Source organism: Drosophila bipectinata, chromosome 4, assembly GCF_030179905.1.
Source record: "Drosophila bipectinata strain 14024-0381.07 chromosome 4, DbipHiC1v2, whole genome shotgun sequence".
NCBI classification, from domain to species: Eukaryota; Metazoa; Arthropoda; class Insecta; order Diptera; family Drosophilidae; genus Drosophila; species Drosophila bipectinata.
The window spans coordinates 18,585,515-18,603,463 of NC_091740.1; the positions used below are offsets into that span (position 1 = coordinate 18,585,515).

The 17,949-nt window shown below is 34.8% G+C and overlaps 1 protein-coding gene across 1 annotated transcript in view; it reads left to right on the plus strand.

Moving 5' to 3' along the window:
• Positions 1 to 10,192: 10,192 nt before the first annotated feature.
• The window catches only part of myo (growth/differentiation factor myoglianin), a 434,902-nt gene continuing 427,145 nt past the window's right edge, over positions 10,193 to 17,949 (plus strand). The window contains exon 1 of the mRNA XM_043213331.2: positions 10,193 to 10,430. The gene's annotated coding sequence lies outside the window, so the exon portion shown is untranslated. The remainder of the gene's footprint in view (positions 10,431 to 17,949) is intronic.

Genomic DNA, 17,949 nt, shown 5'->3' on the forward strand with positions numbered 1-17,949 from the left:
TGGATTATATATTCATATTCCCATAAGGATCGGCCAACTATATCCGATGTTTGCGATAAATATCCGGTTTTAACTGCAAGGGTATATAAACTTCGGCTCCGCCCGAATTTAGCTTTCCTTTCTTGTTTCTATATATAATTCTATATTATTTTAATTTTAAATTTTTTTTAACTACAACGGCTATATGAATCTTAAGGTCATGCGGATGGTATCTTTTTAATCTTCTTTTTATAGGTCTCCATGTTAGCCTCTTCGGAGCTAGGATGAGAGCCAAGGCGTTCATGATATTTTTCTGAATGTGTTCGTATTACATCGCCTATCTTTAGGATTTTCAGATCTCTTTCTATATTCCTAGTTTTCATGAACCAGGGGCAATAAAAATCGATCTGACAACATATGGATGAAGGTATGTATGTCCGATATTGATTTTTTGCTGTGAACAAACCGCCAAAAAGCTTTAGGATTGGATCGAAGGCTAGCTTTGACATCGGATTTATATATATTGTAAAGAAACTTATTAAGGAATTCAAATTCCCGCTTAAATTGGCTGCATAGCTCTCCTGCTCGAGGCTCCCCTGTCTTTAGAAATCGTTTGTAATTTTTATCCCTTTAAGTTTTTTAAACCTTTTATACACCAGGGAAGCCTATAGGAAATAGAAAAAGGTGATAAGCTATCATCATTATACCCTTGCAGAGGGTATTACAATTTTGTCCAAAAGTGTGCAACGCAGTAAAGGAGACATCTCGACCCTATAAAGTATATATATTCTTGATCAGGATCACCTCCCGAGTTAATATGAGCACGAACTAGTCTCTCAGTTTTAAAGCTATCGACTCGAAACTTTGCACACACCCTTCTTTTCTTTGCACGCAGTATATAAGTCGGAACGGGATCGGCCGAGTATATCCTATAGCTGCCATACAACTGAACGATCGAAAATTACGCAACGTTCGTATTTTTGAAGATAGAAAGTTGCAAATTCGTACAGATTCTATTTTTTGGTCAGGGGAGCTCACCTACCAAATTTCATCGGCCGACTATATATCATAGCTGTCATATAACTACACGATCGGAAATGGTATTTGGTGTCTAGTTAAAATACCAACTTTTATATTTTTGACGATAGAAGCTTGCGTCTTTTTTAGACTTTTTATTGTAATCATTTTTTTTTTGTTTTTTTCGCGGTCTTTCAGAATTTGGCTTGTGGCTTGTGCATCAATAAGAGCATCAACTAGCATTCCTGTATTCATCATAAATCTTAGAGGCCCAGACGACCGAGGGGCGCTCGAGAAACGATTTGTTAGTATATATTAAGCTATTTGTAATTTGTTAAGCTAGGAGGAGTTAGTAAGGAAATTTAAAATTCTATATTTTAAATTAGAGGGACAGGAAAGAGATGTTATAGAGTAGATACCATTGTTGTTCGAACACAATACTCTAAAAGGGTCATGCAGTGCATATGTCTGGTTAAATGCTGGCTATCTACATCCCCGTTACTAAGGTTATGCAGAAAGACTACACCGAGCTTTGTCCTACGATTTGTTAAGCTAGGTAAGTTTATAAGTAAGAGTCTTCTATTGTATGATGGAAGCTGAAGATTTGCATCCCAGTATACCCAGTACCTCTAAATGCGAATATTAAAAAATTATATTGTACGGATTCTATGTGGTCCTTTTGTACGCTATATTGGGGACTCCAGACACATGAACCGTACATCAGTATCGGGCGGACCAAAAAAATAAATAATGTTTTGGTTATGTATGGGTCAGCAAATTCTTTTGACCACCTTTTAATAAAACCAAGGACTCCTTTTGCCTTATTAACCATTAAGGAAATACGGTCGGAAAATTTAAGTTAAATGTCTAATAGTACGCCGAGATCATTAACCTGAGTTAATTTCTCTAAGGCAATCCCATTAATAGAATACGTAGCTTGCAGATGGCAAGAACGATAAAAAGACATATGCTTTCATTTTGATCCATTAAGTATTAGATCATTAGCTAAACACCATTTTTGAAAGTTATCAAGGTCAGACTGAAGACTGCATTGGGCAGAGATGGATTTGTACTGAAGACAAAGCTTTACATCATCTGCATACATAAGAACTAGAGAGTTCGTTAAAGCAGGGGGCAAGTCTTTTATAAAAAGTGTAAATAATAACGGGACAAGATGACTTCCTTGAGGGACGCCAGATGTAGCACGGACCAGACGGGACTGTATGTTTTTAAATAAGACTCTTTGTGTCCTTCCATCTAAGTAGCTGGAGATCCACGTTAAGAGGTCTATAGGAAAACCCAGCATATTCAGTTTACTTAACAAGAGTGAGTGATTAACTGAATCAAATGCTTTGCTGAAGTCTGTGTAAATTACATCGGTTTGATATCCCTTACAAAAGCCATCTATGACAAACTATCAACTCCAAATTGTGTTGGTGGAGCGATGCTTAATAAAGCCATGCTGACAGGGAGAGATAATCGAAGAGCAAAGGTGTTGTCTGCTTCCAGCTCGATTTCAACTGGCTTGCTCTTCGCATCAGATTTAGAAATACGGACCGTCACATGCTCGAATCCATACTTAATTCGGTGCTCCGACCTTTCCAGGGTTTTCACGGTCTCCTCGTTGAGCGTGAGGATGACCTGCCTCCGTAGTCCTAACGCCTCCTCGACCTTGGCGACTCCCCAGTCCACCACTCGTCCACCACTCGTCGCCAACGGTCCTTGGGAATGAGCCCATCTTTGGATCCCTTGTCCAGGACTCAAATAACGGTTCTTCCCTTCGTCACATCGGCGAACGAGCGGTTGGTCGGCTGCGACTGGGCAGCTTGGGGGGCTCCTCCCTTCGTAGATCTCTGCTTTTTCGCGCTTTGCGCGATCCCCCTGGCAGGATCTGAGCCAGCAAGTTTCTTCGGCTCTAGCCTCAAAACCGCCTTTTCCGGTTTGAACCCAGGACCTCCCTTGCCCACTTTATAATCTCGGCCTGGTCCGGGTTGGCTTCGGCCGATGCGTCCGCCCTTATTAGAATGAAGGCTGCTCTCCTTCCATTTTTAAAGGAGCCTTTCTGCTGCTTCAAGTGAGTCGCTACCGGACCAGGGTTGACCTAGGGTCTAGAAGTTGACCCTGGGGTCTTCCTCTCCACGCAGTTCGGTGGCCCCATGGCAGTCGGCCTGGAAGGTCGAACCCTCGGACACGCTTCCTTCGGCATATGCTGTTTCACCTTGGATTGGGGTGATTTAAGAAAGGGAGTGTTTTTCTCCCCTCCCGACTTTAATTAGCCAGCTTCCAGCCAGGGATCTGTTTCCAGCCGCCCTCACGTGGAGAGTATAGTCACACTACCAGCGCACAATGGGTAAAAAATCCGATTTTGGTGCATAAACCTATTTTTTTTCTTAATTAATTTTTATGAATGGCCCATACTAATCGAATCTAGATATCGTCATTTGAAAAAAACCGCTTTTAAAACATTTTTGGTGGCAACCCTGTAGTGTTGCCACTCAAACAAAGTCACCTACTTGAGAGACCCTGCAATGTTGTTAAATTGGCGCGAAAAACAGGTAAACTTTGCGTGCTTGCTGCTTTGTGTGAAAAAAAAGTTTGAAAAATCTAAAAATGGAAATTCCTTGCAAAGGTAATTATTAATGCAAATTAGCTTAAACATTTTTAATTATGTATCTTGTCCTACTGTGAACTGTTTTATATGTGTATCTTTATAGATTTGAACTAAAAATTGTGTTTGTGTTTTGTGGTGAATAACTTATTAATGGCACAGCCTTGCAAAATAGTAAGAACGAGAAATTAACTAAAAAAGTGTCTTTGTTGTCATACAATTAACCATTTTTGCTCATTTTTGCTCCTTTTTGCTAAACTTGCGTTTATCCAGGCACATATGTGTTTGGTCACGGCGCTCTTCTTGCAATTTGGCAAAGCAACAAACGCTCGCGAGTAGCCTTGGAGACTTACATATTCGACAAATTGAATGGCGATCATCAAATCGAAACAATAAACCAAACGATATCAAATAAAATTACTAACTTTATTAATTACATTAATAAACATTGGCCACGATGCTGCCGAAACATAAAGCGATTTAGACAAAAACACGCCATGTGGCTAGCCGGCAATATGACTATAGGACTTTTTGATGTAAATGAATCCCCACAGAAGAAAGGTGGTCTTCCGAAATTGGCATATGAAGCTGCTGGTAAATGACTCAAAATAAAGCTGGCATCTGAACTTGTGATAGAAAATAAAAAATTCAACCCCTTTGTTACTATACGCTGCTAACATTTCTGCCAGAAAATCAACTGAAAATGAAGGTATAAAAAAAACTGATAGAACTGGATTGCTGGCTCCGAGTCCAATAACTTCTGAAAATGCATTCGCTTTTTTTATGGAAAATGGGTTTACTAAGCAGCAATACATAAATTTAAAACAACATGGCTGCGATATTTACCCCTCTTATTAAAAAATAGCCGAGAAGAAATTAAAATGTAGACCTGCTGGAATTTCATGCACCGAAAATGAAGCAAAAGTTTCCTTGAAAAACCTATTGAACCATACCGCTTCAAGAATATTACAGATGCAAAAGGAAGTTTGTAAAATACTTTCAGATGTTACTCAGTGTACTCTTATTTTTAGCTATGGGTTTGATGGGCCTACTGGTCACAGTTTATACAAACAAAAATGTCATCGCAGAGTCTCAATCTTTGGATGATTCTCTATTTGTTACATCAATTATTCCAATAAAAAATATAGATCAAAAACAAAGAGTCATTTGGTTAAATAAATCGCCTCAGTCCATACGATTTTGTCGTCCTCTAAAAATAGCATACTTAAAGAAAACAACGTCTCTTATATTAGAAGAAAAAGAAAACTTGGACAATCAGATTAAAAACCTGGATTCAATCGAATGCAATTTTTGTAAAATTCGATGGGCACCTGACACTTATAGACGGCAAGGTGTTAAACATATTAACAGGAACAAAATCCTTCCAGTCGTGTCCAATGTGTGGGGCAAAGCCCACCCAGCTTCTTACTATAAGTGATTTTTATTGACATGAAGCCACATACGGATCAGTATGGATTAAGTTCCCTTCATGCATGGATTCGCTTTTTTGAATTTTTGCTTAAAATATCATACAGAATTGAGCTTAGAAAGTGGCATGTTAAGGGAAATGACAAAATCGAATTGGAGGCACGAAAATATAAAGTTCAAGCAGCGTTTTGGAAAGATATGGGGCTTCATATAGACAAGCCGAGACAAAATGGCAGTGGCAATACAAATGACGGAAATATGGTGAGGCGGGCATTCTCCAACCCAAAATTATTGTCCTCTATATTAGGAATAGATCACAATTTGATTCAGCGCCTACATGTAATTTTGATAGCCATAAATTGTCATTACCCTATACATTTAGAAAAATTTAAATTATTCTGTTTTGAAACTTTTACTATATATAGGACCAATTACTTTTGGTACCCCATGTCGCCAACAGTACTCAAAATTTTAGTACATGGATACATAATCATTGAAAAATCAATTGTTCCTGTTGGCTCCTTAGAAGAAAGTGCATAAGAAGCAAGACACAAACTTTTCAAGGCTGACCGAAAAAATCATGCCAGAAAATGTAGCCGGATTGACAATATGTCAGATGTCTTTCACAGAGCTATGGATTCGTCTGATCCTTTGTCTAGTTCTTGGTTCACAAAAACTAACAGGATGCCTCTGCCAGCAGAGGTTGTCGATCTTTTGGATTCGCCAAAACTCGTGCGTAGAAGACACAGATGAAGAAAATGGCAACGATGATCGAAGTGACACTTTTGAAATCGAATTAGAGGAAGAGGTACCAGACGATATTGAAAACTAAAATACAAGGAATCGAGTAAGTTACAATTTTTGAGTTATTAAAAAAATTTAATCCAATTTTTTTCAGTGTTCGTAAAATTTAACAATGGATTTGAAATACGCAACAGATTTTAATTTTATTTTTCTATAATGTAATACCAAATGTGATTCAAATTATAATTTTTAATAATTTCTTGAATAACAGTGCATTTTTAACCACTGTGCGGTACGAAAATTAAAAAAAAAAAACAAAAACTAAAACTTTGTTTTAGTTCAAATAATAACATACAACAAGTTTCAAGTCAATATCTTATAAACTAGAGTTTATGCACCAAAAACGGGATTTTTGCCCACAGGGCATCGGTGTACACAGTTACGGCACGTAATTGCTTGCGTGTAGGTCCCCCTGTTGTACCCGTTGGCTGACGCCCTGACGGATTTGTGCTTCGACATTCAAGAAATATTAGTTTGATTTACACTACAAAATAAAGGCAAATGCAAACACGAAACAGCTGAATTTAATTGCTGTTATTTAAATACCTGACTGGAAAAATATCATTTTTGGTATGTAAGACAAAATGAGAATAATTTCCTTATCAAATTGGACCGTTTCAAAGAAAATTGTGTGATGTTGACTGCGCAATTACAGTCATGAAATAAAAAGAAAATTTGTAGCAACACAGACAAAAAATTAGCAACTGAAGAATGGGAAAGCCTATTTCATATTGTTACATTTAATTTGTTTTTAAATTTTTGATTCTACAATGTTTTTTAAAAACTATTAATTGTAGTAGGTAGTTTAAATAACTACTAATTTTTACGATAATTCGTAAAATTAAAAAAAATTGCAGTAGGTATTGCAGCTTTACCGGATATGACTTCTACCGAGCTGACTTTCGGAGCCTCGGATCCTCTTTTCAACACTTTCATCACTGCCCCATTTGATGGAGGCATCTTCAAATGGCCAGAACAGTCTTGCCTTTTCCTCTTGGTGAGATAAACTTTTCCGCAGCTTATCACCCACCAGCCATTTCCTGGACTACTGAAGGTTCTTGTACGCTGTTGTATCAGGCAAGAGAAAACTTTCTTGTTGGTGGAAATTTTAACGCAAAAAAAAGGGGCACCATCACGCCTTGACTTTTCTCTTTGCAATAATACTTAAGAGTGTCCATTGCGGATAGCCTTTGCTGAGGATCTCAAAAAACGCTGCCTTTTTCTGGAAGAAGCCTTTTAGACTTCTTTACCACGAAGAAGTGAGATCTACATATACTAACTTTTTACTAGTAATCATACTACTACTAGTTTTTCGCAATATCTTAGATAGAAAAGGAGGACACGGTTTCAAGGGCTATTCCTCCATTTCTGCGTCCTATATCAAACATATTGTTGCAAATAAAAATTTTGTCAAATGCAATAAATTAGTGGTGGAGAGCGATGCTTAATGACGTCATGCTAAAATCGACGTTTCCAAAGATAAGTTGTAGAGGTTTGCACAGAGCCCTGGCACACTATTTAAGCATACAACCTGGTACTCAATCAGGGACTGGAAAATAAACAGGTTTAATTCTTAAAAGATCCAATAATATGCGATTCTCAAAAATGCTGATCTGTCATTCTAGCCCAGTGATAGCCTGGAACGTAATTATACCCTTGCAGAGGGTATTATAATTTTGGTCAAAAGTGTGCAACGCAGTGAAGGAGACATCTCAGACCCTATAAAGTATATACATTCTTGATCAGGATCACCTCCTGAGTTGATATGAGCATGTCCGTCTGTCTGTCCGTCTGTCTGTTTCTACGCAAACTAGTCTCTCAGTTTTAAAGCTATCGTCTTGAAACTTTGCACACACCCTTCTTTCCTTTGCACGCAGTATATAAGTCGGAACGGCCCGGATCGGCCAACTATATCCTATAGCTGCCATATAACTGATTCATCGGAAATGGTATAACTTCGGTGTTTTTAGAGTTAGAGAGTTCAAATTTGACAAGAGAGCTATTTTTAGCAAAATATTTCGACATGCCAAATTTTATAAGGATCGGTCGACTATATCCTATAGCTGCCATACAACTGAACGATCAAAAATGACCCAACTTTCGTCTTTATGAAGATAGAAAGCTGAAACTTAGTACATATTCTATTTTTGGTCAGTTGATCCAACCTACCAAATTTAATTAGGATCGGCCGACTATATCCTATAGCTGCCATATAACTAAACGATCGGAAATGGTTTTTGGTAGAAATACCAACTTTGGTATTGTTAAAGATAGAAGTTTGGGACTTGTTTTAAATTTTGTATTTTAGTTAATTGGTTTTATTATGATGTAATCATAAGGATCGGCCAACTATATCCGATGTTTGCGATATATATCCGGTTTTAACTGCAAGGGTGTATCAACTTCGGCTCCGCCCGAAGTTAGCTTTCCTTTCTGGTTTTTTATTTCATTTTTCGGTAATTCAAAAGTTGGAATGGGCACCAAAATAGTGTATTTTATTTTAAAGAAAGCTTTTCTAGCAAAAGTTTTGAAACAAATGAAAAACTACGCTTTCCTATCTGTTCATTCTATGGAGAAAACTTTTTCCAATCCAATTTCTGAGAAAATTCTTCCCAAAGGAAATATTTTATTTTTTAAGTTTGAGCTGTCAAATGAGGCAAAATGGGAGCAAATAAGAGAGCTTCTTAAACAACTTGAGAGTACTCACACTTTCAGTGTGCCGGCACCGATACGGCAAAATTTACGACCCCATGCACGCGTGCTATGGAAAATGACAGTTTGATAGGTGGGATCAACGAATCAAAAATAGAATCTTTACCTTAAGTTACAACTCTAAGTTCTATCTTTAAAAACACGAAATTAGCTTCATTTCCGATTTTTCAGTTACATGGCACCTAAAGGATATAGTCGGGTGGTACTTATGAAATTTGGTATGTCGTATTATTTTACCAAATCCAGCATTCATGCATCCGAACTCTCTAACTCTAAAAACACTTATAAATTGTATAAAGTTATACAATTTTCGATCAATCCCGTTCCGGCCAATCCGTTCCGACTTATATAGTGCGTGCAAAGGAAAGAAGGGTGTGTGCAAAGTTTCAAGCCGGTAGCTTTAAAACTGAGAGACTAGTTTGCGTAGAAACCTTCACTGCGTTGCACACTTTCGATCAAAATTACAATACCCTCTGCAAGGGTATAAAAATGAGATTAAGAACTCCAATTTAATTGACGAAAACATTGTTAAACTAATATATACTAACTACTATATAATAAATTCAATAATAATAATTATAAAGTATAATCCCAAAATAATTGGGACTATAATATTCCTAAAATTATAAAAATGTAGGAAATAGACAAAAAATCAGTAATTTTTGTTCATATTTAAAAGTTTTGTTCAAATTTTGTTCAAAGTTTCAATTAAATTTGCACTAAGCATACCAAGAATTGGTTTGTATGGGAGGCAAAAGAGGGCGTGGTCGTACAGACTCAATTTTGTTTGCATCCTTATCAAAAACAAGAAAGAAAAGCCATAAAGCTAAGAAAAGCTTGATATACCCTTGCAGTTAAAACCGGATATATATATATATCACAAACATCGGATACAGTTGGCCGATCCATATGAGAATATCATAAAAAAACCAATTAATTACAATAAAATATCTAAAAAAAATTACCAATCTTCTATCTTCAAAAATACCAATGTTGGTATTTCTACCAAAAACCATTTCCGATCGTTCAGTTATATGGCAGCTATACGATATAGTGGGCCCAACCCGGCCGTTCCGACTTATATACTGCATGCAAAAAAGGAAGTGTGTGTGCAAAGTTTCAAGTTGATAGCTTTAAAACTGAGAGACTAGTTCGCGTAGAAACAGACAGATGGACAGACGGACATGCTCATATCAACTCAGGAGGTGATCCTGATCAATAATATATGTACTTTATAGGGTCGGAGATGTCTCCTTCACTGCGTTGGACACTTTTGGAAAAATTTATAATATCCTCTGCAAGGGTGATTTAAAAAAAAAATTGCCTTTGGCACAAATAAATCAACATTGACCCTGAACAAATTTAAGAATTGATACATTTTTTTTGTACCATTTTTAAAGACCATTTTTTATGTAGTCTTTTCTTGAAACTACCCAAGAATGTGCTTAATATATCGTATTCATTTTAAAGTAAGATAAAAAGATTGGCTTCGTCCCTTTCAAATTTTTGTGCAACTTTGAGTATTACTTTAATTTGCAAATGCTTACAATAAAATTTAGGAACAAAAAAATAATTTATTATGCAAATTTGTTGTTAAACATTTATATATGTAGATGCAGCGACAATATGTTCATACGTTCCTATTCCGATCAGCTGCTCAGTTCAATATCGCCGTCGTGTCAAACAGCCATAAATTCTCTGGATTTTAAATATTTTCAATCGTTTGACATTATTTTGAATTATTTCTTTCAATTTTAAGAGTTTGAAACATCGATTATTTAAATTAATTCTTATATTCTTGACTTTAGTAAATAATAAAAGTGGTTCAGCTCTAAGATGTGAAAGTATCAAGTAATAGCAGCTAATAATAATATTCGCACATGTATGTATATTTTAAAGATCTAGAATTGTAAATTAAACTATTCCCAAATAATGTCTGCATAAGTACTTATTTCAAAAAAATCAATTTTGAAAGTTTACATTTCTGGGTTTCTTAAAAAATTATGAATAAATGAGTTTATGAGTTTTATATATGTATATAAATGTGCTATGCATATATCCACAAATGTGATTTATATTTTATTCAAGTTATAAATTTCGCAATATAAAGGAATTCTGCATATTTGTACATTAACTAAACCTCAGAAGCACATAAATTTATAATGTACGTAAATGATTTTAATTGATTACAATAGTGTTAATCAAGCTCATATGAGCTCATGCACTAACATATTGTATACAGCGCTATATATGAATATATAAATACCTATATGTATGTATTTCTGTGTATATTAGGGTGGTGGTTTTCGTTGACGTATTTCAGTCCCTATGTGTTCACAGAATTCCAAAATGTACAGTTCTCTATATTCTGTCGTCTCAAAGAATAAGAGTTAAGCAAGTTATATAAACAGGCAAGCGAATACATCAAACGGCCAGAGGTTCCAATTTATATATATTTATTCTATATTTATTTTTACGTCTTTACATGGAGGTGATGCATATCTGCATCATACCCTTAAAATGCCGGATCTTTTAATACGCTTTAGTATAATTTAATTCAAATGTCAAATTTTTTATTCCTTCAGAAGGAGACATCTGTGACCCTTTAATGTATACATATTATTTTTAAGGATCACCTTCTAAGTTAATACAAGCATGTCGGTTTATCCGTCTATCTATCTTTTTTTTTTGCGAACCAGACTCAGTTATAAAGCTATCGACTTAAAACTTTGCACACTCCCTTCTCCCGGCTATATCCTTTAGCTACTATATAACTCATTGACAAAATTTGGTGTTTTTAGAGTAAGGGCGTTGTGTTCTAGAGTTAGAGTTGGCAGAGGTGAATTCTTTTTTTGGGAAAATAATACGACGTACCCAATTTATAAGGGCCGGCCGACTATATGAACCAAATGACCCAATTTGGTAAATTTCGCACTCTAATAAATTGCGGTTAATTTGAAATTCTCATAAGGATAAATAAGGATCAAGGGTATATTAACTTCGGCTCCGCCCAAAGCTAGCTTTCCTTTCTTGTTTTGTACACAACTTTTTTAAGAATTTAAAAAGAATTATAAAACTATTATCGCTCGTAAAATCTTAATGTGAAAAATGGTTAATATATTAATTGAATGTTTGCTTTTTTTTGTTATTAAAAATTTCATAAAGTTATTCTATTTATTCAAATTAAAAATCATTAAAAGCCCGAGAGGCTCGGGTGTTTTGGGTTTCTAGTTATACGGGGGTGCCACAGAAAACACGATTGATTTGGTGAAATGTCAAGCTTCAAATAACTGAATTGTCTTTGGCCTGACACACAATTTGTAGTGGCTTGGGCTGGACCAAAACCCTTGTAGTGTTAGTTGTAACACCTACCAGATTACAAAAACAAAATTTTAGTTTTTGATTTTTATTAATTTGTAGTAATTAATAGTGAAGAAATTTGATAAGATGCAATCCAATAAAAATTAAAACGATAATTTAAAAAATAAATTTAGTAATAAAAGAATCAAGAAAGGAAAGCTAACTTCGGGTGGAGCTGAAATTTATATACCCTTGCAGTTAAAGCAGGATATACTACAATCGAAAACATCGGATATAGTAGGGCAATTTTAATTTACGGGAATATGATAATATAATAAAACAAATTTTTTACAATAAAAAATTAAAAAAAAAAAATCCCAAGCTTCTATCTTCAAAATTACCGATCGTTCCGATTGTTCAGTTATATGGCAGTTATAGGATATAGTAGGCCGATCGTATTATTACGTATTATTTTCCAAAAATTGCATTCATACAAAATCTGATCTTTCTTACTCTAAAAACACTAAAGTTATAGCATTTCCGATCAATCAGTTACATGGCAACAAAAATTATAATACCCTCTGCAAGTGTCAATAAAATATAAAAAAAGGTTAACATTCAATAAATTTTATTTTTAAGCTTAAGGGGACCCCCCCATTCTCGATTTTAAATTTTGACGATTTTCAATGGGCTGGCAAATGAACATAAATTATTTTTTAGGGTTGTAACTGTGCTTACATATATTAAGACACAAAAAGGAAGAAAATCATTTCACAGAATTTTTTTTTGTTTTGTTTTTGTTGTTGTTTTTTGTGATCAAAGAAAAGCCCTTCTTTTCGGCGGCGCATTTGATTTCCGCTCACTGGAACATCTGAATCCAAAAATTCCAACGGGATTGGAAAAAGTACATGTTTGGCTCTCGTATGAACTAGGATTATTAACTTCGCTCAAAAATTAACAAAATGGTGGACCTTTGAAATTTTTTTTTGGAAATTTCCATTTTTTTCAGCCACAAATCGAGTTGAAAAGTAAGGAAGATCTTCACCGATTCGATTTATCCTAGTTCATACGAGAGCTATATATGTATAGAATAACGTGTTAAAATTTGGAACCGATTAGATTAATAGTTTTTGAGTAACCTTATGCGCCAGTCGTAAAAACACTGTTTCGAGAAAAACGCGTTTTAAGTTTTGAGACAGCTCTCGCCGTCGCCTGAGACTTCCACTTCCACTTCCATAAATCGGCTATATCTTCAAGAGTTTTTGAAATTTTTACTTGAAATTTTTACTTGAAAATCAGGGAACATTCTTGAATAGTTACAATTTCGAATTAAATTAAAAAAAAAAAAATCGATTTTTTAAAACCGAGAATGGGGGGGGTCCCCTTAAGCTAAGGACTTAAATCGTGGCATAACCGTAAATTAAAATCACCTTAATCTTAAATTATTTAGCCTACTGTATGAAAAGGAATTGTACAAAAGTTTTAAAAAGGGCTTGATTTTACCAATTACAGCCATGGAAAAATGGTTTTAAATTTCTCGTTTAGGAATTTATAAGATCAAAAAAGTTCCGAAAACGATTTTTTCTAAATAAATCAAGATTTTGAGGGTGTTAAAAATATTTCAAACACGGCCTAACAAATAATTCCTACTATTTCACTTTAAAAGTTCGTCCATTTTTTATACCCTTGCAGAGGGTATTATAATTTTGTCCAAAAGTGTGCAACGCAGTGAAGGAGACATCTCCGACCCTAAAAGTATATATATCACCTCCTATAGGATCACCTCCTGAGTTGATATGAGCATGTCCGCTGTCTGTCCGTTTCTACGCGAACTAGTCTCTCAGTTTTGAAGCTATCGTCTTGAAACTTTGCACACACTCTTCCTTCCTTTGCACGCAGTATATAAGTCGGAACGGCCCGGATCGGCCGACTATATCCTATAGCTGCCATATAACTGATTGATCGGAATTGGTATAACTTTGGTTTTTTTAAAGTTAGAGTCAAATTTGACACGAGAGCTATTTTTGGCAAACCATTACGACATGCCAAATTTCATAAGAATCGGCCGACTATATCTTATAGCTGCCATATAACTGCACGATCGGAAATGACCCAACTTTCGTGTTTTTGAAGATAGAAATCTGAAACTTAATACAGATTCTATTTTTGGTCAGTTGATCCAACCTACCAAATTTCATTAGGATCGGCCGACTATATCCTATAGCTGCCATATATGTAACTGAACGATCGGAAATGGTATTTGGTAGATATATCAACTTTCGTATTTTTGAAGATAGAAGTTTGGGACTTTTTTTTAGATTTTTTATTTTAGTTAATTAGTTTTATTATGATGTAATCATAAGGATCGGCCAACTATATCCGATGCTTGCGATATATATCCGGTTTTAACTGCAAGGGTATATAAACTTCGGCTCCGCCCGAAGTTAGCTTTCCTTTCTTGTTTTTAACTGTAATTTTACATAAAAGTGAATTTTATTAAGAATGTTAGCAAAAAGAGTAGCAAGATTCGGTATTTCGGTATTTTTGAAATCACTCAAAAATGTATGTGTGGCACCCTAAAGAGAAACTATAGCGAAATTTTTGTGAAAATGTTCTGTGTAGTACCCCTGGTAAAAAGGCTTTTGGAAAATTTCATATCTTTGGTGTTTTTCAAAGTAAAACTTTTGTACTTGATACAGGTTTTCATTACCTTATATTTTCTTTTATCTTATGCAAATGCATAAGATTTTATCGATGCAAATGTATTTATTTGCTGAGATAATAAGAATTTTAAGATCGTGTGGTGAATGATTGGTCCAATCTAAAGCGCCAACCAAAGTCGAAATGGTCAGATAGACTCAGATAAAAGACTCAAATTTTAGTCCTTCTCTTCAACCGATGAAGTGCATTTGGGGTAGTGTTTTAGGAGAGGCTAGCTTTCTACATTAGCATTAATAAGGATATGTAGAAAAACTATCGTCGTTCCATAACACAGTGCGACAGTGATTTGGAACTTTTGAAGAGACCTAGTAGGAATTGTTCATTAGGTCGAATATAGTATAAAACCGTGTTTGAAATTTTTCGAACACCCTCAAAATCTAGATTTATTTAGAATAAACGGTTTTTCGGGACTTTTTTGCTCTTAAAAATTTCTAAGCGCGTAATTTTAAACCAATTTTAAAATTTTTGACGTTTTTTAATAGTTAAATGTTGTAGCTTTTGAAAAAAATAGATCTTTAATTTATTTCAACAAAAAGGATACAATTTTTACGCAGAAAACTGACATTTTTGATTTTTTGTCGTGTTTTTCGGACTTTGACGCCATTTTTTTGGTGCAACTTCCAAAAAAATGGTATCATTGTCTCGTTAATTCTGAATAAAACAAGACCAATTTCATTAGGAAATTATCAAAATTGGTGAAGTTATAAAGCTTTTTATTCAGAATTAACGAGACTATATTGATATGTGTCAAAACTGATACCATTTCTTGGAAGTTGTACCGAAAAAATGGCGTCAAAGTCCGAAAAACACGACAAAAAATCAAAAATGTCAGTTTTCTGCGTAAAAATTGTATATATATATATATATCGCAAACATCGGATATAGTTGGCCGATCCTTATGATTACATCATAATAAAACCAATTAACTAAAATACAAAATTTAAAACAAGTCCCAAACTTCTATCTTTAACAATACCAAAGTTGGTATTTCTACCAAAAACCATTTCCGATCGTTTAGTTATATATAGCTGCCAATAAGATATAGTCGGCCGATCGTTATGAAATTTGGTAGGACGGATCAACTGACCAAAAATATAATCTGTACCAAGTTCCAGCTTTATATCTTCAAAAACACGAAAGTTGAGTCATTTCCGATCGTTCAGTTACATTGCAGCTATAGGATATAGTCGGCCGATCCTTACGAAATTTGGCATGTCATATTATTTTGCCAAAAATAGCGCTCATGTAAAATTTTGAACTCTCTCACTCTAAAAACACCGAAGTTATACCATTTCCGATCAATCAGTTATATGGCAGCTATAAAATATAGTCGCCCGGGCCGTTCCGACTTATATACTGCGTGCAAAGGAAAGAAGGGTGTGTGCAAAGTTTCAAGTCGATAGTTTTAAAACTGAGAGACTAGTTTGCGTAGAAACAGACAGACGGACAGACAGACGGACAGACAGACGGACAGACGGACTGACGGACAGACGCACATGCTCATATCAACTCAGGAGGTGATCCTGATCAAGAATAAATATACTTTATAGGGTCGGAGATGTCTCCTTCACTGCGTTGCACACTTTTGACCAAAATTATAATACCCTCTGCAAGGGTATAAAAATAAAAAACAATAAAAACTTTAAAACAATAGCACAACATATGTAGTGTGTGGATTTCCAATTGGGCATCCATAATACAGAAAACATAGAAATTAAGATATTTTGAAAAGCTTAGTGTGTTGTAGCTATTATTCTCCGGTCACCTTGGATAAGCGAACGAAAATATCACGCGATCTTATCTATTGGGTTTTCTGCATATCGAGATAATAGTGCAGCATCAGTTATGTGAAAGCTTTTTAGAGCTTTTTATTCTAGCATAGTTAGGGCTAGATTTGCATAGGGAAGCTTAGACACTAACTTGCATACGCTTAAGCGATAAGGCTGTATTATTAAGCCTATATTTAAACTCGTTTTTATTATAATTAAATGTATGGGAAAAATTATTAAGCCCCAACGGAAGTTGCTGTGGATTAAGTGAAATAGTGAATTAGTGATTTTAAGCCAGGTATGTTTTTAAGTTAGTACAGTGCAGTTTCTTTAAAGTATTATTTTCCCCAGTGCCACGTGCCAGTGCGGCTAGTACCGAGTTATGCAATCGGCTAGTACCGAGTTATGCAATCGGCTAGCAAGGAGTTACATAATTGACTAGTACGACATTATGTAATCGTCTAGTTTAATTAAGGAATTCAGCGACATTCGACCGGAATTAATTCCGATCAAATCGGATGGAATTATTTCCATTAAATTTTGGATGACTACACGGAGAGAAAACTCCAGCGAATATGTGGTTACGGTCGTATCAGCAGCAGTGAATTTTATATATATATTGGCCTGCTTAAATATTCAAAGCTTTGCAGTTTATATTTTGATTATTTTATATTATGGAGTTTTTACGAAAGAAAATCTCTCTCGAACCTTTTTATTTTGCATTATACTTTTGCAAATAATTTAATGTTAAAAATTCAAATTTATTAGTATTTACATTTTCTTGCTTATTTTAATATAAATAAATATAAATTTATATATATATAAGTCACGATGAATTTAAAAGAGTAATATTTGGAATATAATTGAAATACGAATTTTGCGATAATATTCGAGCATGGCCAAGCAAATTTATTGTATTATTTATTATTAATTATTATTATAAACACCTATAGCATTCCTGTCCTTGAGCTCAACGGCGGTGAACTTCGGTAAGTGGATACCACTGAAAGATATTACTCAGTCTTTTGATTTAAACCTTAAATTTATGAGCCATGAATCTTGAATCATTTGAATATATATCCTCGCAAATTTATTATTTCTTAATATTTTAATTGTAGCTAAATGTAGCTAAATTTAACTCTTTAACTTAATCCAATAATATTAATTTTTCTTATATATATATATATCTAAATTTAAACATGAATGATAACGAAATGAATTGTTATAGATTTTAAGGCGATATTATTTTATTTAAATAGAAACCCTAATTTGTAAAATGAATCAATTTTATAAGACTATTTATTTGAATATTTTGAACTTTATGAGGGCTTAAGGCTCTAACCGTTCCGCCGCCGAACCCCTAAATAGCCATGCTGGAACCACAATAAGTATCCTATAGGATAGTGAAATGGGGCGGATCAAACGTCGTAGATCTCGCCAAGGTCGGGTGGGTTAAGACTAGGGTATAATGGACATCTAATTACCCTAAAACTGATCGAAATCACTCTCTCTCTCTTCTGAAGCTATTTGTATTTTAGGGGATTTGTTTCTTGTTTTCGGATTTGATTATAAAGTAAAATCATCCGGGTTTCTTCTTGAATTTTTTTTGAG